The sequence below is a fragment of the Lutra lutra genome, chromosome 9 (genome assembly GCF_902655055.1).
Source record: "Lutra lutra chromosome 9, mLutLut1.2, whole genome shotgun sequence".
Classification (NCBI taxonomy): Eukaryota; Metazoa; Chordata; class Mammalia; order Carnivora; family Mustelidae; genus Lutra; species Lutra lutra.
Genome location: NC_062286.1, coordinates 125,925,184 through 125,944,876, shown reverse-complemented (window position 1 = coordinate 125,944,876; position 19,693 = coordinate 125,925,184). Strand labels below are relative to the sequence as shown.

General features: G+C 44.1%; 1 protein-coding gene across 4 annotated transcripts in view; it reads left to right on the top strand.

The window, feature by feature from the left end:
* The first annotated feature begins 4,638 nt into the window (after positions 1–4,638).
* CHD6 (chromodomain helicase DNA binding protein 6) overlaps positions 4,639–19,693 on the top strand; it is a 197,257-nt gene continuing 182,202 nt past the window's right edge. Inside the window, exons 1-2 of one of the 4 annotated variants that reach the window (XM_047744097.1) lie at positions 4,711–4,727; positions 18,965–19,048. The gene's annotated coding sequence lies outside the window, so the exon portion shown is untranslated. Of the gene's footprint in view, positions 4,728–18,964; positions 19,049–19,693 lie in introns of those variants that run through there. The other 3 variants (XM_047744096.1, XM_047744091.1, XM_047744090.1) reach the window with 3 other exon arrangements.

Sequence of the window (19,693 nt, the reverse complement as noted above, 5' to 3'; positions counted from 1 at the left end):
AACATGGGACTCGAACTCATAATCCCAAGATCAAGAGTTGCATGCTCTACCCCTGAGATGGCCAGGTGCCCCTCTGAAACTTCTTGTTATTGGATCATCTCATAGGATGAATGACTTAGGGGCAGTGGGAAAAGTTGCTTTAAAAAATTTACATTTTTGTGGGTCACCTGGGTGGCTCAGTGGGTTAAGTCTCTGCCTTTGGCTTGGGTCATGGTCTCAGAATCCTGGGATCCAGCCCCGTTTGGGTTCTGTGCCCAGAGGGGAGCCTGTTTCCCCCTCTCTCTCTGCCTGCCTCTCTGCCTGCTTGTGATCTCTGTCTGTCAAATAAATAAAATCTTTTTAAAAATTTACATTTTTACTTCTTTCTTTCTAATTCATACTTCTTCTAGGCTGATAGAGCTTTCTTAAACATAAAGTTGACAATATCACGTATCTGTTTCAAATCCTTGAACAATTTCTATAGGATAGAGTTGAAACTCCTTTATGTAATGAATAAGACCTTTTGTGATCTGGCCCTTGCCTTCTCTCTAGCCTCACCTTAGCGATCTCCTTTTCACATCACGAACCATTTGCACTGTTGAGAACTGCGCCTGTTCTCCCAAGTCTCTTTGACTCAGCATATGCTATGCCATTGAGTGGAACACTTTCTACCTGCCTGCTTGACTGGTATTCTACCTCTGATCCTTTAAGACCAGGCTGATGCATTAACTCATTTACCTCCATTCATGCTTTAAGCAATTCCTACTATGTATCAGACAACACACTAGTACTTGCCTTCCAAAGCCAAATAAACAGAATCCCTGGCCTGGAGGGATATCAGATCAAGTGAAGTTAGACAAGCACTGTATTAGTCAGAGTCTGCTAATGGCCATAATACGCAATCTTCCCATTTCAGTGACTTGGCATTAAGACAGCTCACTTCTTACTCCAGGCCCAGTCCATTGCGGGTGAGCACAGGGATTCTGCTCCATGCAGTCAGTCAGGGACCCAGGCTCATTTCATTGCCGCTTTTGGGGGCCTCTAAGTCCTCCACTGGATATTTTTGCATCTGGCTAGCAAATGAGGAAAGGAGAAGAGTTTGGATGCCCACATAGGAGGTTTTGGGGGATGCCTAGAAATGAGATATATCTATCACTTCTGACCAGATTCCATTATCCAGAATTTAGTCACGTGGATCAATCTGATCACTGAGAAATGTGGTTTTTCTATAAGCCTAGGATGAAAATGAAATGGGCTGGTGCAAATAGCCTTTTCTGTGACACAGATATGTAAGCAAGAACAATAGAGAAGCTCACGGTCTAATGGAGGAAGCAGACAAGTTAACAGAGGCAGGAAGGCAAGAAAGAACATGGTCAGACAGGATGTAACCTGTGTTTATGGAGTTCCTACCAGAAAGTTCTAGAATTGCTGGGAGCCCTTCTGTGGCTCCCCTTCAGAGTTCCTAAGAATTGCTCTTCTAGGGCCCGCTGTAAATATGGACATACTATATGGTCTGGAAAGTTGTGCATCATCACTGTCCCCTTCATAACAGACCCTCAGGGCCTCTTAATGCCAACCATCTCTTGTCCGGGCAGGTGCTATGGTGTCCAGCTCTACACGGGCTCCATTTGACTTCATGAGCCATATCCTGATAAATCTCTGCCTCATGACCCTGCCGTAAGCCTCTTAACACTGAGTTTTGGGACACCCCAAAGCCCTACTTTGGCACCTGTGCATGAACTACTGAACATGGGATGTAAGCTGGTGGATACATTTCTTTCCTTTTCCTCTCCCATAGGCTATGCTATGCCTCATGTCATGTGGCTTCTCAGAAGATAATCCCTTCAGCTGAAGCCATCAGCCACACATAGTAGAGGCCAGATGAAGAAGTAGAGGCCAGATACCATCCTGGTATTGGTTCTTTTCACTTTCCTACCTTCTTCCTTTTGCCTCCCACTTCTGCCCTATAGAGTCAAGCTCTGTGTCATAGTGGCTAAGACAGCCCCATGGATGCATACAGCTAAAAGCCACTTAGCAGATAGCTTTTCCTCTAATGTCTATCTGCGGGTCCCTGGATGCTGGAGAAGTGTTTTTCTTCCCCTTTTCTAAAGACTTATTTATAGTAATCTCTACACCCATATAGGGCTCGAACTCATGCCCCCAAGATCAAAAGCAGCATGCTCGAATGACTGAACCAGCCAGGTACCCTGCTGCACTAGTATTTTAAGGGTCAGATTCCACCCACCCTGTTCTGTCCTGCAGACCTGACTCTATGAGGGTCAAGCTCACTGAGTTGAGTGGAGTGAGTGGAGTGGAGCCTCCAGACCTTTCCTTTGCTTGTACCTGTACCATTCATTTGTGGATCAATTTTGTACTGCTATTGATTTCTTATTTGGTAACATAACATCTGTATCTCTCTATGTTTGACTTCTTCTGTGCTACAGACTTTTCTCAAGTTTAAGAACAGGAATTACTGTCTGACGAGTTTGCCTCCTTCCTGCTCCCACACCTTTCATTGCTGTCTTTTGCTTCTGTGCCTTGGCATATGTATGCTGCTCCCTCTGCGTGGAGCTCCATTCTTCCCCACCTCGTTTATGTTATTTCATCTTTTGTAAGTGAGGGACATGATTTGGTAAAGGGAGGGTCACTTGACTCCCATGTAGGACTCACCAAGTCTTCTCTGATATAACTCAGTGCCCAGCCCCTTTCCAGAAACTAAAGTGCACAGACCTGAGCCCCATCAGCAGTCTTGATCCTGTGTCGGACTGAAGAGGTTGTGGCTACTAATTTCCCGGTTCTGCCTCAGGGTCTGCAGCAGCTGACTCGGGAGGGCAAGCTTGCTGTCCCTTTGACACCAGGGGAACAAACCTCTCTCTCCATCCTCGCGCACCAACAGCTTGGCAGGACTAGAGGTCCTCAGGATCAATGTGTACATTTCCATCTTGATCCCAACTAGATTATGAGCTCCCTGAGGACAGGGATATTGTCTGCCTTTGTATCTACAACTATATCAGGAATACAGTTGGTGCTTAATAAATATATTTTATTTTTAAGGAAGGAATAAAGAGGAGGAAGGAAAGACCACAAGGCATCTTGGCCAACCTTGAGTGAAATGAGAGAAATGTGCACAAGTGAGGTAGACAGGAGGCAGGGGGCTGCTATCTCTGAATTTTCAAACTGGAAAAATCTCTGGTGTCTCTGGTGTCTGCCAAGATGTCAAGAAGTAATCCTCAGATAGGAGCTAGGGTCACAGGATGGAAACCACAGGAACACTTGGGCTTCAAAGAAACTAAAAATATCCTCTCTCTGGGGGTACAGTAAGGCTTGGCTACATCATTACAGCTACTCCTGACAGTCAAGTGGTGTTCATCTTAAATGTATCCAACAAACTGCTTTTGGAATCAACCAGGACTCAGATCATTCCTACTTGAGGCAAAATGTGCCTCTACAGTCATAATCCAGCCATTTTTTTTTAAGTGGGTGCTAAGGAAACACCCGCAATAGGGGCAGACAGGGAGGGAGGGGGCAGGTGACTATCACCACCTGGGGAGGAGGCCAGTAACAGGATACTGGACCAGGCAGGTGGATAACTCCCCCTCCCTTTCTCCATATATTTTCTTTATAGAAATTTTCAGTACTGGCCCCTTGTATTTACCTATTGTCTTTCTTTCCCCTTAGCATGCCTGTTCCACAAGAGCGAGGCCTTTGTCCTATTGACCGCTGTATCTCCTCTCTTACATCAATGCCTGGCATTTGGTGACTATTCAAAAATTAGCTGGTAACGAACGAATTAAAGAGTATTAAACAATTAATTGAATCTCTGCCATATGCCGGGCCCTGTCCTTGAGGATGCTGCAAGGATGGTGGGGGAGAGAGGCCTGAACATAAATACACCACAGCTCGACACCTGATCTTTCAGAGGTATATCAAGGCGCCGCAGGATCCCTGGAGCTGAAAACTCCTGGGGTGTACAGGGGCCTTGGGAAGAAGCCTGTCGTGTGCCAGGAGTGCCAGGGAGCCAGGCGGAGCGGTAGGAGATGCGGCTGGAGACACAGAATGAAACTCCTTGGCTCTTTGCTTGGCTTCTCCGCTTCTTTTTCTGACCTGCGGGACCCTTGCCTCACCTCGCTTCTGTCTGCGGGACCTCGGCCCAAGCAGAATCTCTCTCTGTCGCGGGACCCCAGCCACATCCTCTCGCACCCCGGGAGACGCCAGCCCCGGATCTTCCAGCTCGCTAGCCTGCTACCTGCGAGACCTCCACCTGCCGGCTGAACCTCTCCCCGCCCGCGCGCACTCTGGGTCCCCGCCCCCTGCCTGCGGTCTGCGGCTTGCAGGACCCCGCCCCGCCCCCTCGGCCCGCAGGACCCCGGCCCCGCCCCGCCCCCGTGGCCCCGCCGCTCCGTCCCGGGGGGCGGGGCCGCGCGCAGCAGCGTCTCCAAGGCGGGGGGGCGCGAGGCAGGGGGCGGGGCGGCCCCGGCGCCGTCCAATCAGCGCCGCGATCACATCCATGCAAATACGAGCACAATGGAGCGAGCCCATCACTCGCCCCTGCAAGCAAGCTTGAAATGGGCTTCTGCCTGAGCGGCAGCCAGAATGACCAATGACTCTGTGTTTTGGGCTGGCGAAGCCCAATGGCGTTGCAGGGAAGGCGGGCCCGAGCTGGGTTAGGGTGTCCTTGCAGGGTGTCTGAGCTAAACTTCACCAAATAATAGCTGTTTGTATTTTGGCTGCTGCAGGAGCCATTTTAGGTAAGTTCTTCTCTTAACTTTTTATTTTCCTCCCTGGCCTCCTCTGGCCGGCCTTGTCCGCGGGTCCCTGGCCCCGCCCCGCCGGCCGGGCTGGGGTGCCCCTATGAATGGAGCCGGGATGAGGGGCTGCAGCGGCGCCGAGGCCGGGCCGGGGTCCGAGCGGGGCCGGCGGCGGGCGGCCTGGCGGAGGGCAGGCGGCGGCCTGAGGCCTGAGGAGAGGAGCCGACCTCCGCCGCGCCCCGCTTCTGCTCGCGCTCAGGCCGCGCTCGGGCCGGGCGGCCGTCCTTGGGAGTGCGCCGCTGCGGGCCGCGCGGAGGGGCGGGGGTCCGGGCAGCCCCCGGCCCCTGGCCTGGTGGACAGGGGCGGGGCGTGCGGAGGCCCCCTCCTGGGGCGGGCCGTAGAGGGACCCCCCCGGGCGGGCTGGGTCGTGCGGCGCGCGCAGCGGGGGTGACCGCTATTTTGCCGCCGCCCCCGCGGAGAAGTTGCTCTATTGGCGTCCTGCGTCTGTTTGCAGGGGTGGAGGAGGGTGGGCTGGTGCCAGGCTGCTGCTCCGGGAGGGGGCGGGGGCCCCGGCGCGTCCTCGGAGCGCGCTCCCCCTCCGCCCCCTTCTTACGCACTAGCGCGCACTCGCCCCGAAAATTGGAACCCCGGAGGTGTCCAGCAGCCCCGCAGCCAAGTTTTGTGCATTATTAGATTGCATGCTTGGGTTTAAAAAAAAAAAAAAAGAATAATCTGTTCCCTTTAGGGTATTTATTTTCTTCGCTGTTGAGAAGTAACGGGAGCCTTTTGCTCCCAAATTTACAGGGACATGCTTGTCAGATGTGCAGAGGGTTGGCAGCTACTTGGTTTTTAAAAAGACGCTATTAGGAAATCCCCTCACTAGTGAGATAATTGAAATTTGAGTTTGTTTGCAGCTTCAGTTTTATTTGATCCAATTAAAAATACATAAGCAGGCACTTATATTTGTGTACATAAAGTATTCCTAGTTCCGGTTATGACTGATGTGACTGTGGTTTCGGTAGTGTGGGATCTAATAAGGCAATATAATTCAATTTTCAACTTGTAGGCCCGTGTTCTCCAAATTAGGGTTTATGGACCATTAGTAATCTGGCCAAGGCTTCTAGTGAATCCTTGGCATCTCCAGGCGTCTCTGGAGCTGTTATATGTGCCTTATTCCCCAACCCTTCAAAACTGCTCTTTCTGGTGTAACAGTTCCATGAACAGAGAAGGTAGACATTTAAAAAAAATTTTTTTAAAAATAATTTTCAGAGTGTCTGCAGTGTTGCTGGAGATTCAGTTACTGTTTTTCAAATGGCATACTGGAATGCAGTCCTGTTAGGCCCCCAGTTTTGACATACCTTATGGGGATATGCTTGTGGTACTTAGAAAAGTCCTAATAGGGACCACAGTACTGTGCTCCCAAGGCTAACTGCGAGCTGCCTTCCTTTCTGGAGATCTTTAGTCACTGGCTGTGCACTATACAGTAGTTTTTGGTAACATAAATTGGTAGATCACATTGGCAACCTCAGGGATATAGTTTTTGTGAACTTTGTGGCTCTTTGGCAGGACAGAGCAAGTTTGAGATCTATGTATGAAAAAATGATTAGGCACGAATCTTCAAGTACCATGGTTTATGCCAGCCAGAACAGGTGGTTTCATATAAGCAATGCGTGACTGTAACCAAAGGCCTGGGAAAATGGGGAGTGGTAAATGATTAATTTTGGGCTTCTTTCTTCCCAGGGCAAATCTAAATAAATTGTGATGGATTATTTAAACTTTTTCTTCATTCATGGGCTACTTACTACTAAAAGCTAACCTTTATAATTTTTTTTTTCCTTTTTGCTAACTTTGGAGTCTCCTTTATAGCAACCAGAATATGATACTGTTTTTGCTGCAGTCTGGCCGTGGGCAAAATAAATCTAGATCTCTTGTGAAATTATTTGTGTCTCGAAGTGCTATGACAGTCTGCCTGGAATTACATTGGTTATTTCTTTGTTTTTTTGTTTTTGTTTTTGTTTTTTTACATTTAACTTTTCTCTATTACAGTGTGCGGTGACTCAGTGTGATCACTTTTACCATTCTTTTTAATACTCTGTCCTTACCATTATTTTTATAATTTATTGATATGGTTGAAGTTCTCTAAACTCATCGGTATATTCATGCCAACCACACAAGAAGTTGAAAGACCAGTTTGGAGTGAAATGGGAGAGCCACAAGTAACACTTGCTGTATTTCTGGACGGTCCTTCGGCAGTCAGGGTTTTTTTTTTTTTTTTTATTGATTTACTATTCTTATAACATTTCCAATGCCAAAGATCTCAAGCAGAATCATATCTCTTTAGAAACCAAATCTCATTTGTGATTTTTTTTGCCATTACGTTACAGAAAACTTACCAGAAACAGCAGACGTTTGGGCCCGTGTGTCTTAGAGATCTCTTTGATTTATAGAAGTTTCAGGCAAGTTTTTCGGTTTTTCTTGGAACCATGGCTTTACCTCAAGCAGAGATCGTGGTTATGTCTTCCCCTCCCAAACAATGAGGAAAAAGCGTTCCACACTCTCAGGCTTGATTCTCACTGTAGAGATCTATGTTTTTTGGTTTTCACAGATAGACTCTGTATTGGTAATGGCCAAGTGGAGACAAACATGTTCTGAATCCTTGTGAACAGGTTAGAGGATTCAAGGATTCTGCCTGCAAAAATATTTTTGGTATGTGACAGTGACTGTATCTAAATCGACTGAGGAGACTATGTTTTCACTCCCTGCCATCCAGTTTGGCGCCCCACCCCCAGTATAACAAGGTTAGAGATCGTTTATTTCTTTTTTTTAAGATTTTATTTATTTATTGGAGAGAGAGTACAGGGGGAGAGTGAGAGGAAGAAACAAGACTCCCTGTTGAGCAGGAAGCCCAGTGTGGGGCTTGATCCCAGGACCCTGAGATCATGACCTGAGCTGAAGGCAGAGGCTTAACCAACTGAGCCGTGCAGATACCCCGAAATAGTATTATTTTTAATAAATATTTGGTGGTTCACTTTATACTTCCCTTCTTCATACAGAGCTTTAGTTTAATTCAGGTGAAAAGCTGCAGTGAATTCCATGGGACTGCCTGCATTCTCCTGTAGCAGGTTATTATATTGAAAACTCTTTGATACATAAAATAATAGCTAGGGTTTAGATATCTATTTCCAAGAGAACAGGTTTGGGGTTTTTTTTGTTTTGGTTTTTTTTTTCCCTCTCAATAGAATGTGGCATACTTGTGAGACAAGCAAAAAGAACTAGCACTGAATAAATACCTGGTGTGTGTCCAGCACTCAGCCAGGCACTGGGGCTGCGGAGATGCACAAACGTCTCCCATTTTCATGGTTACTCCAGGAGGCTGGACCGAAGCTCAGAGAGGTAAGGTGGATTATTTAAGGCTATTAAAGCTAGTGAATGTTAAAGCTAGTGAATGTTGAAGCCAGAATTTGAACCCAGATCAGCTGGATTTAAATATTATTCTTTTCATCAACTGCCCTCTCAAGATTTCTTTAAAAGCTGGAGTGTGCTGTCATGTTTAGTGGTATGGGGTTAAGTTCACTGACATAAGTTATTCTACACACTCATCTATTTTTACTTCTTCATTTCAAGAGTTTGTCACTGAAGAGGCAAATTAGGATACAGTAAGGGCACCCTTAACCTCCCCCCACCTTGTCTCACTAGTGTAGGAGAGGTCCTTGTAGGGCACTTAAGAGTTCAACCTAGCCTGGTACTAATAGCCATGAAGTGCAGAAGGAGAATGCAGTCACTTTTTCCTTGCCAGAATGTTATTTTCTTTAGTTCATTTTGTGGAGGCGTTGATACCCTCTTGAGAAATTCTGTTACTTCCATAAAAGTCCTGAAGGTAGTAAAATGGAGTTATTTTAAAATATCCATCCCCGTTCCCATTTCTGAACTAAATTATTTGCATAAAATCCAGAGAAAAATGTTTTCTTTTTGCTTGTAGTACCTGCATTTGTTGGTTTTTATCATTTGTAATAGTGATTCTTTACATCCTCCTACACTTACTCTTTTTGTCATTTGCCATCATTGAGACCTTTAGAATCTATAGTTCCTATTCTGAGGAGTCCTTTTTTTTAAGTTGATGAACTTTTTTTCTTTATCGTCATAATGGAGGACTTAAAATTTTTTTAGCAAGGGAGAAAACCTGATATTTTAATAGATTTCTGTGGTACTTTTATTCATTGGCTGTTTCAGAAGACTTAACCTACTAAGACAGTATTTGAAAATTTGAGGAAAACCAGGAAGTAGAATTTTAAGATAACTTAAGGACACAAATCAAAATGTAAGTTGGGTTTGAATTTTCTAAAAAAGTAAAAGGAGATTTCTATTTTTCTACTCCTTTATTAGTTAAAGATTCTTGTAGGAAGTATCACTGATCTAATTTTATGGACCAAATATTTTGTCAGTAAATTTTAAATATATTTTGAAATTTCTTGTACATTATGTGACCCAGGTGTTTTACTTTGGGGATCTCTATACTTTTTTTTTTTTTTTTTTTTTTTAACAAAAGATTTACTTGAGAGAGAGCATGCATGCAGTGGGGTCGAGGGCTTGGGGCATGAGAGGGAGAGAATCCCAAGCAGACTCCCTACTGAGCAGAGCCCAGTGTAGCTCCATCTCACAACCCTGAAATCTGTACCCAGAGCTGAAATCAAGAGTCAGTCGCTCAATCAACTGAGCCACCCAGGCGCCCCTGGAATCTCTATACTTTCTGTTTTTTAAATTTCATTTATTTATTTATTTTTAAAAATATTTTATTTATTTATTTTATATAGAGAGAGGGAGCACAAGCAAGGGGAGCGGGGGAGTGGGAGACGGAAAAGCAGGCTTCCTGCTAAGCAGGAAGCCCGACAAGGGCTCAATCCCAGGACCCTAGGATCATGACCTGAGCGGAAGGCAAACACTTAACCGACTGAGCCACCCAGGCCACCCAGCCACCTCACTATACTTTTTAATTGTAAGATTGTCTTTATATAGAAGGTCAGGCTTCAGGTTAAAAGGAGGTCTAACTATTGTGGTAACCTTGGCCTTTGGTTCCTACCTATTTAGGTCGAGGCTTTTTATCCTGGGGTTCACGGACCCCTAGGTCTGGTCTGTCTGTGAACTCCACAAAATAGCATAGAAAATTTTGTTTGTGCACTTTGATCAGACATGAGTCCATTCTTTTTGTGATTCTCAAAGGGATCTCTGACTCCCACCCTCCTTCCCTCTACCTTCTCCTCCCCCATCATTTATTCCCATCCACACGTAAAAACAATATTGAAGATCACGGATTTAGGTCGTTTCAGAAATAGTTGTTTTGTTAGGAACAAAATCTTTTCGAGGAGGCTGACTTTGTTGGGCCTTTCGGAGGTTCTGTGGTGTCGGTCTGGTGAAGCCCTTGGGTATCATTCCGGGCAGCATCCGGGCAAAGGGTTATCCCCAGAGTTCTTCCCTACCTTATCTTTATGCTTGGGAAGCTGTTTCATACCCTTGATCGTGTACACTGGTAAACGAGTAAGGGTTGGAGCAGGAGCCATGAGGGCAAATGCAAAACAGTGTTAGAGGGTCCTGGGCCTCTCTTGCCTCAACCATCTGCCTCTGCAGATGGGACTGGAGGGGTGGCCATGGCAAAATCTCCTGACATTTTCTTGCTTGGAATACTTCTTAATCATTCTGTTACTGCTTCATTCAATATGTTAGGAGGAAAAGGGTTTTTCCCCCCTTACATTGTAAGAGGAACAATTAAAAAATCCCCCCATTTTTATATTCCCCAGACTTTGTATGTGATTCCTTCTGACTTTTCTGTTAAGGTTAATTTCAGGTTGAATTTTTCTTAATGTCTGGTTGAGCTTGCAAGCTTATTTTACAGATAACATGGGTATACGTCGAGTTCTGTTAGACCAGATGTTACCGTAGGAAAAAGAATCAAGTGTTAAAATTCTCAGAGCCTTGTTTTATAATTTGCTTAAGTAAAAGTCAAGCAAATTGGTAAAACAAAATTTTAGAGTGACAAGAAAATTCCAGAAGTAGTCTCTAGGAAGTGGCCAAACTTGAGAAATCCTGGAAATTTTCTCATAGAAGTTTGTTTGTTGAGCCAGACCACAAGTTGAATAGAAGAAAAATCCATTTTTTTGGTTTGATATGTCATTGGAGGAAAACACCTTAAGCGTGAGGCAGTTTGGGGAAGGGCATTGACTCCTGTGAAGGGATTCTGTTTGGTTTGTTCCTTCCCTAAGTGCATATGAGCAAAGAAGTGTGCTTGGACTATTTACTTTGGGTTCAAGGAAGCCAACAGTAGTCTAAGAAATTCTTTGAAAGATTATGTCCAGTAAGCCAGTGCAGATCATAGATTTTATTTACTGAAAGAAAAATTTTTTTTTTAAAGATTTTATTTATGTATTTGACAGACAGAGATCACAAGTAGGCAGAGAGGCAGGCAGAGAGAGGAGGAAGTAGGCTCTCCGCGGAGCAGGGAGCCTGATGCGGGGCTCTCTCCCAAGACTCTGGGATCATGACCCGAGCCGAAGGCAGAGGCTTTAACCCACTGAGCCACCCAGGCGCCCCTACTGAAAGAAATTTTTATATTATTTAACACAAAGATGTTATCAATGTTCATTTGTATATTTTGGTCTAACAACTCTTATGAAGTTGTAGTCTAAATTCAGCTGTAGCTTAGCCTGAAGAAGTCAAGGCACCATCCTTTTTGACCATGTGGCAGAGTCAGAGATAATTGTAAAAATGTGAAATTAGCTTTTCTAGATCAAGGCTACTCATAATCTGCAGATCTGTGCAGGTCTGTGGACTATTAACTGTCTGATGAGGTAAGTACAGCACTTGAAACATGTAGTTGTTTTTACAGCATTTTTTAATAAAATTGATTTGTCTGTTGAGTCTATTAAAAAATGTAAGTTTATAGTATAGTCTTTGTTTTAAAAAAACTTTTCCTCCTGATAATTCATTTTTCTGGTGTTTTATAAAAGTATTAGTCCACGATGGATTGAGAAATAACAAAAAGTTGTGTTTTTGTTTTTGTAATCTCTTCACCCACTGTGGGGCTCAAACCTATGACTCCGAGATGAAGAGTTGCACACTTGGGGCCCCTGAGTGACTAGGTTAAGCCTCTGCCTCTGCTCTGTTCATGGTCCTGGAGTCCCCACACTGGGCTCCCTGCTCAGTGGGGAGTCTGCTTCTCCCTCTCCTTCTGCCTCCACCCCCACCCCATTCATGTTCTCTCTCTTGCTTGCTTACACATTCTCTTTCTCTCAAATAAATAAATAAGATCTGGGAGAAAAAAAAAACATAAGAGTTCCATGCTTTGCTGACTGAGCCAGCCAGGCACCCCTCAAAAATAGTTCTTAACCCTAGGCAGCACTACTTAAGGGGATAGGTAACATCACATTATCTTGCATCTTGTTTAGAAATGAACATTTTGAGGCCCCATTCCAGACTGATCTGAAATAAATGACCTGGGGTGGAGACCCAGTAATCTTGTTTAGCAAGCGATACTGATGATTTTTATGCACATTTAAATTTAAGGAACATTGTTCTAGATCAGCGCTATTCAGTAGAAACTTATGCTATGATGAAAAATGTCTTATGTGCAGGACCTACTAGTCACACATGTGGCTTTTGAGCCCTTAAAAGATGGCTGGTATGACTGAGGAACAGAATTTTAAATTTTATTTAATTTTAGTTCATTTAAATTTAGTCACATAGTGGCACGGGCATTTGATACCACGGGTCTAGATACTTTGGGGTCCCCCTTTCAGGGTCAGGGCAGCAAAAGTGGATTTTTCTTCCTTTCACTTAGAAAATATAGGATAGGACAAGACTGTCCTATAGCTTTAAATCAGACTGAGCAAATCATAGAATAAAAGTTGGCACTTAGGGCGCCTGGGTGGCTCAGTGGGTTGGGCCGCTGCCTTCGGCTCGGGTCATGATCTCGCAGTCCTGGGATCGAGCCCCGCGTCGGGCTCTCTGCTCTCTCGGGGAGCCTGCTTCCTCCTCTCTCTGCCTGCCTCTCTGCCTGCTTGTGATCTCTCTGTCAAATTAAAAAAAAAAAAAAAAAGTTGGCACTTATTTGCCCATTTATATTTACCTCTTTTTATCTAGAAGTTGATTTGATGTTAAGAAAATAGTAGGGTCAGAAAATAAGTTTAGATCTGTGTCACAGAAGGTTTTGCAAACAGCAAGGTAGCTGTTTTAGTGAGGCCTTGTGACCCTTCATGGCTCTGACTAACATGCACTATGTCTTGCAGTATAACTTCTGAAGCTTTTGTCTTTTCTGTAAAGATTTAAGCTTTTAAGTGCAATACTGTAGTTTTCCAGTTCTCAGTAGAAAGCACTGATCTTTGGGAGTTCTCATCACTTTGGACTGGTTAATGGAGGTTTTTCCTATGTAAAGTATTGTTGGTTTATCACCTTACTTAGAGGACGGTTTTTGCATTCTATAAAGGTAATCTTCGTTTTCAATAATATTCACCAAACCTCCCTTGAAAAATTGAGCCATGTCTTCTGTCCCCTTCCAATATATTTAAAAAAATTGATTTGTTAAAAGGATTTCTTTTACTCATTCAGGGTTGTATATGCTTCCCTGTCTGCATCCCCATCTACTTGTACTTCATATTTAAACTCCTAAAAATCAAGGATAGCATTGACTCTAATATATTGATCAGTGTCCATGGCAGGACTGGAGATTATTTTGTGATTGACAGGTAGCAGGAAGTATAGCTATAAAAGTAAATAGCTTTTTAAAATGCTGTCCAGACACAGTGAGTCTTTTCTAATTGTACCATAATTTTATTTTTTTTAAGATTTTATTTATTTATTTGACAGAGAGAGAGATCACAAGTAGGCAGAGTCAGACAGAGAGAGAGAGAGAGAGAGAGAAGCAGGCTCCCTGCTGAGCAAAGAGCCCGATGCGGGGCTCTATCCCAGGACACTGAGATTATGACCTGAGCCGAAGGCAGTGGCTTAATCCACTGAGCCACCCAGTGTACCATAATTTTATTAAATATATTTGCCAGGTTTTAGGTTTTCAGGCAGGAGATTGCATATAGGCAGTGACTCTTGAAGCAGGATAGACAGTAGGCGTGTCCCATGTTGTTTACACCCTCGTAGTAGGTTCCTTAAAGATCATGGATAGGGCTGCAGGAATAGCAAAATTTTTTTTTTTTAAATTTTTTTTAATTTTATTTTTTATAAACATATAATATATTTTTATCCCCAGGGGTACAGGTCTGTGAATCGCCAGGTTTACACACTTCACAGCACTCACCATAGCACACACCCTCCCCAATGTCCATAACCCCACCCCCCCTCTCCCAACCCCCCTCCCCCCATCAACCCTCAGTTTGTTTTGTGAGATTAAGAGTCACTTATGGTTTGTCTCCCTCCCAATCCCATCTTGTTTCATTTCATCTTCTCCTACCCCCTTAACCCCCCATGTTGCATCTCCTCTCCCTCATATCAGGGAGATCATATGATAGTTGTCTTTCTCCGATTGACTTATTTCGCTAAGCATGATACCCTCTAGTTCCATCCACGTCGTCGCAAATGGCAAGATTTCATTTCTTTTGATGGCTGCATAGTATTCCATTGTGTATATATACCACATCTTCTTTATCCATTCGTCTGTTGATGGACATCTAGGTTCTTTCCATAGTTTGGCTATTGTAGACATTGCTGCTATAAACATTCGGGTGCACGTGCCCCTTCGGATCACTACGTTTGTATCTTTAGGGTAAATACCCAGCGGTGCGATTGCTGGGTCATAGGGTAGTTCTATTTTCAACATTTTGAGGAACCTCCATGCTGTTTTCCAGAGTGGTTGCACCAGCTTGCATTCCCACCAACAGTGTAGGGGGTTCCCCTTTCTCCGCATCCTCGCCAGCATCTGTCATTTCCTGACTTGTTCATTTTAGCCATTCTGACTGGTGTGAGGTGATATCTCATTGTAGTTTTGATTTGTATTTCCCTGATGCCGAGTGATATGGAGGAATAGCAAAATTTTTAATATAGCAGTGTCTGTCAGCTTTGTTTATGGCATGAATTAAGGTATTGTCTTCCATTGGTGTTCATGAAAAACCAGCACTATTTTAAGTGAATAAGTCAAAGAGAGAAAGATAATTATCATATGTTTTCACTTATTTGTGGAACATAAGGAATGGCATGGAGGACATTAGGAGAAGGAAGGGAAAAATGAAGGGAAATCAGAGGGGGGAGGTGAACCATGAGAGACTATGGACTCCGGAAATCAAACTGAGGGTTTTAGAGGGGAGGGGATGGGGGGGCAGGTGAGCCCGGTGATGGTCATTAAGGAGGGCACATACTGCATGGAGCACTGGGTGTTACACGCAAACAAGGAATCATGGGACACTACATCAAAAACTAATGATGTACTGTATGGTGATTAACATAACATAATTAAAAAAAAAAAAAAGCCAGCACCATTTTCCATTTTGCTATAGGGACCGTCTTAGTTCCCAGAGTGAGTGAAGATGTCCTGGCAGGTTGTCCTGGCAGGAGTTTCTGTTTAGCTGAAAAGGACACCGGTATGGCTGGTCTGGGGGCCCAACATTTTGTAACACGCTGCTCTGGGCTCTTTTCTTTGACTTTGTCCAAAGAGTTTCAAGTTCTTGAGCTCTAGACATACATTTGGATTACTGCTTTGGAGTCTTCTTATTTATTTATTTATTTTTTTAGAGAGATTGTGCACACGCATGGGGTGGGGAGGGTGTGGGGAAGACAAGCAGAGAGACGACCTCAAGCAGACTCCACCCCCAGTGCAAAGCTGGACATGGGGCTCAGTCTCAGGACCCTGAGATCATGACTTGAGTCGAAAGCAAGAGTTGGACGTTTAACCGACTGAGCCACCAAGGCGCCCTGCTTTGGAGTCTTAAGGAGTTGAAAAACCTAGTGTGTTGGCACTGAAATCTGATAGTTGACAGATACCAAATTTAAAATGTTTGTCGGTTCTTTGCTTCAGGTTTGTTCCCATCACTGTCACTAGGTCCCAGAGCTGGGACTGGAATGTTGTTTGAAATGTTACTAAAAGACTATTTCATAAGCCATGGCCAAATAGCAGTCTTCTTAGTAGTCCTACTCTGTCCAGCCTTCTCCGCTCTGATGGGGCATTCCATGCTGGCAGGGCTCTCCCTGGGTACTGACTTGCCCTGTGTTCTGTTGAACTCAGCCTTCTTGCTGCTGTTATAGCTGTGGTTGTGGCCGTTACTTCTAGTTGAAGCTTGAAGCGTTGTCAGGGCTTACATAATTCAGCATCTCAGCTAGATTCTTCCAAACCAGAGCATCTTTCTGGCTTCTCAGAATTGAGGAAGAGTATTGTTGGAAGGCACTTTGGAGGCCCTCTAGTCCAATTTCGTCATCTTATGGATGATAGATTGGATATCTAGTCATGTAAATATTTTGTGAAACCATAGAGCTAGTCTATGGCCAAATGTGGCTTAGAATTCAATTCTCATTTTACTAAGCAGGTCTTTCCCTGATCAATGGTTAAGGTCCGAAAAACCCCCACGGGTGAATTTCCTTAAGAGTTTACAGGAATAATATGGGAAAGTTGTGTTCTGAGATTAGAAGTGAATTTGTGAAAGGCTGAATAATGTTTTTTAATGTTCTCAGAATAAAGATATCAATGAAATTTTACATGTCTTAAATGAATAAGGGTGAGTAGTACTATTTTGGTAACTCTTGTTTACTATGTCTTGTTTACTAGAAACATTTTGGCATGGGCCTCCCTTCTATATCTTGGTAAAAGGCTTGTGGTACTATTCTGGTAACTCCTGCTTACTATTTTTTTGCTTACTAGAAACTTTTTGGCATCTCTATGATATCATTGTGAAATCCTTTGTAAATTTACCTTTGGGTTATTGCAAATAACGTGGACTTTTTTCCCCCACATCTGCGTACTCGTTTAGCTTTTCAGTAACTTGGGGTTGGTAGAACAGGTTTCTTCCCAGACCCCCCAGTTACTGGGATCATAGTAGTAGCTTTCAGTCATTGAGCGCTGAGTGCGTGACAGGTATGGTGTAAGGCTTTCATGGTGTGGTGGTTGTTAGAGCTGCTCACTGATAATCTTTTTTTTTTTTTTTCTTCTTCTGGGTACATGATAGGGCAGCACTTCTCCATGCTTGAAGCTGAGCATGGCTGTGTGACTCGCTTTGGATATTGAAATTTGAGTGCAAGTGATGTGAGACACTTCTAGGCAAATAGCCCTTTTTTTCTGAAAGGACTCTGAAGTGGTTACATAATGTAAGCAGGAAGCCTATGCTTTAAACCACTGAGTTTTTTAAATGGAGTTTTAACTGTGGCATAAACCAACCCATCCTGATGAATATAAGTATACCTGGATTCTCATCATTGATCTTCAAGGCTAAATGCTGATATTAGCCCATTTTGCAGTTGAGGAAATGGAGGCAAAAGAATTCTATTTACTTGTCTAGCAGAACTAGTAGCCCCAGCACTTTGAGCCCCACTTTTTTTTTTCTTTCTTTCTTCCCTTCTCCCCCCACGCCCAGCACCCAAAGATTTACTTATCTATTTGAGAGAGGGAGGGAGAATATGTGAGCGGGGCAGGATTCAGGGGGAGAGGGAGAGAATCCTCAAGCAGACTCCCCTGTAAGCGTGGAGCTGGACGTGGGGCTCGATCCCAGGACCCTGACTGACATCATAACCTGACCTGATATCAAGAGTCAGATGCTTAACTCCCTGAGCCACCCCGGTGTCCGAGCTCTGCATTCTTTTTATTTATTTATTTATTTTATTATTATTTTTTTAATTTTATTTTTTATAAACATATAATATATTTTTATCCCCAGGGGTACAGGTCTGTGAATCGCCAGGTTTACACACTTCACAGCACTCACCATAGCACACACCCTCCCCAATGTCCATAACCCCACCCCCCCTCTCCCAACCCCCCTCCCCCCATCAACCCTCAGTTTGTTTTGTGAGATTAAGAGTCACTTATGGTTTGTCTCCCTCCCAATCCCATCTTGTTTCATTTCATCTTCTCCTACCCCCTTAACCCCCCATGTTGCATCTCCTCTCCCTCATATCAGGGAGATCATATGATAGTTGTCTTTCTCCGATTGACTTATTTCGCTAAGCATGATACCCTCTAGTTCCATCCACGTCGTCGCAAATGGCAAGATTTCATTTCTTTTGATGGCTGCATAGTATTCCATTGTGTATATATACCACATCTTCTTTATCCATTCGTCTGTAGATGGACATCTAGGTTCTTTCCATAGTTTGGCTATTGTAGACATTGCTGCTATAAACATTCGGGTGCACGTGCCCCTTCGGATCACTACGTTTGTATCTTTAGGGTAAATACCCAGCGGTGCGATTGCTGGGTCATAGGGTAGTTCTATTTTCAACATTTTGAGGAACCTCCATGCTGTTTTCCAGAGTGGTTGCACCAGCTTGCATTCCCACCAACAGTGTAGGAGGGTTCCCCTTTCTCCGCTGAGCTCTGCATTCTTAAGCACTTCGTAAGTTTGCTGCCATTCTGTATGCTGTACCAACTCCGTACCCGTAATTTTATGCCAGAGCTTCTATTTACTTCTCTATTCAGCCCTTTCTCCCGAGGCTCCTGAAGTTCCAGGTCCGAGGGTCTCTTCCCAGCATTTATCTTTCCCAGTGTTGTACTGCAGAAACCTCCATTCCTTTTCTGTCATCTGTTACCTGCTTTACTGCCTTCTGGAATTCTGTCTTTCCTATGACGGGGATCATTCCTTGCCTTAGATATCCTTGCATCTCTAATGTTTTTACAGTACATTCTCTGCAGGCCACATTCGGCTGCATGAGTAGGAGGCTGCCCAGCAATCACAAGGCTTTGCTGCACAGTAGTTAAGGGCATGGCTTTGCAGCCAGACCACCAGTTTGAATCCTGGAGCTGCCACTTACTGGCTGTGCGAACCTCCCTATTCCTCAGTTTCCTCAAATGTGCAGTGGAGGTTATAATAATACCTATCTCATATAGTCCTTTTGACGATTAAGTGAGTTAATTTATGTAAGGCCTTGGAATAATGCCTGGCACATTGTAAGCATGGTCTGTGTTGGAGATGATGATTTGAAAGAATCAGGCATCACAGGGCCAAGATGAGTGGAGAGAAATCATTACTGATCTTAGTCTTTCTGATATTAATATTTTAAGGGCTTAATACCACACTTAATTTAATTTTTCCTTTTATTTAACAGGATTGCTGAGCAACTCTGTACAGGCTCCTCTTCTCTGGGGGGAAAATGACCTAGAGCTTGCCCTCAAAGAATTTATAGGGGAGGTAAGATATATGTAAATACCTGTATACAGATAATTGTGCTATTGCCAGGTAGTCCCTAAAAAGTGTTCTTTGGGAGTTCAGACAAGGGGGGCGAAAGGATATCAGAGAAGGCTTTGAGGCAGGGCATTTATTCGGTTTGGAAGGGTAGACAGGATTCAGATGTGGAGACTGGGTGTGGCAGGGAGGAAGCCTCCAGGTGAAAGGAAACATTAGATCAGAGGCCTATAATAAACATGTTCGTTCATCCACTGGGCAAATATGTAGTGAACATTTACTGTGTGCTTGGCGTTGATGTAAGCCTGGGGGGATGCCGCAGTAAACAAAAGTTCCTGCTCTTACGGTGCGGTGTTACAGTATTTGAACATACGGAGCCATAATGTATCAGGCGGTGAGAAGGACTAAGGAGAGTATAGTGACATACAGATTTATATAACTAAGAACAATATGATGATTCATTTCTGGCGTTTTTCTTAGGGTATCTTTTGAAGAAACCCAAAGCCAAGCTAAGTGGCTTTTTCATGTGCACCGAGCCGTATCTTTGCTATTTTCTGTGCTATTTTTCTTGGCCTGTCAAGATATTTTCCTTCCTTTGAGACTTGAGTTCAAGTCCCACTGTCTTCATGAGGCTCTCCCCATCTGTATCTG